Raw genomic sequence first — 1,133 nt, 5'->3', positions numbered from 1 at the left:
GCATCATAGGAGCAGGAAGGCTGATGTTTCAGGCCTGGACCCTTCATTTTTTTCTGATGAAGGGTCTAGGCCCGAAACGTCAGCCTTTCTGCTCCTATGATGCTGCTTGGCCTGCTGTGTTCATCCAGCTCTGCACCTTGTTGTCTTGAAAAACATATCAGCCATTTTTGAGTGGCAGAGAAGACTCGATGGACCAAATGGCCTAATTCTCCTCCTATGTCACATGGTCCAGAGAAATACTTTTGAAGAATAGCCACTGCTGTAATGCAATGTTTATCAAAGCAAGGCCCCATAAACATAACAGAAATGCATATCTGCTGTCAGGCCTCTGTTAAAATTTCACCCAAATGGCAGCAATCTGTGTGTGTAGTACCCCCTCAGCACTGAACTAAAGTGCTAGCCCAGACCATGTGCTCACGTCTCTGGAAGGTGTTCTGAAACTACAACGTTATGATTTGAGGTGAAGACGGTTAGCAGAGCCATAGTTTGCAGAAATAGAATCACTTACAAATGGAAAAAAAAGTTACGCAATGTGTCATGGTAACTCTACTAAACCTTCAAAGCCAGGAGTTGGCACCAACAGATTGGAACATTTAGAAATGTGGTATCATTTTACAAGACACTGCGTACATTGATATCAAATGGCCTTGCACACGTCACATGAACGTGTCACACTTTCTGACAAATGATTAACGTGACAATTCAGACTTTTGCAGATTCTCTCCAGTTTCTCTCTCTCATTAAAATATATATTTTTTTCCCATTGGCCTAGTTTTTGCAGTCGCGTTGATGGTAAAACTGTCAGAATTCTCTAGCATTGCTATTCTGAAATTGGCAGCAACTTCTGGAGTCTGCGGAGTATAGTCAAAGGTGGAAATCTCGGATTGCGGTCAATTATTCTGTTTCTCCACAGGGTGCGCTGTTGAGGTTGATTTCCCAGCCTCCTTCCAAGCCTCTCTGCTCCTATGATGCTGCTTGGCCTGCTGTGTTCATCCAGCCCTGCACCTTGTTGTCTCGGATTCTCCAGCATCTGCAGTTCCTACTATCTCTCCTTCCAACAGACATTGATCAGTTAGGAGTCACTGAACTGATGCTGTTTCACACTGCTAGACACAGTGCCAGATTCAATCCAA

This window comes from Rhincodon typus, chromosome 17 (assembly GCF_021869965.1).
Source record: "Rhincodon typus isolate 14 chromosome 17, sRhiTyp1.1, whole genome shotgun sequence".
Taxonomy (NCBI): domain Eukaryota; kingdom Metazoa; phylum Chordata; class Chondrichthyes; order Orectolobiformes; family Rhincodontidae; genus Rhincodon; species Rhincodon typus.
Note: the sequence above shows the minus strand (reverse complement) of the source record.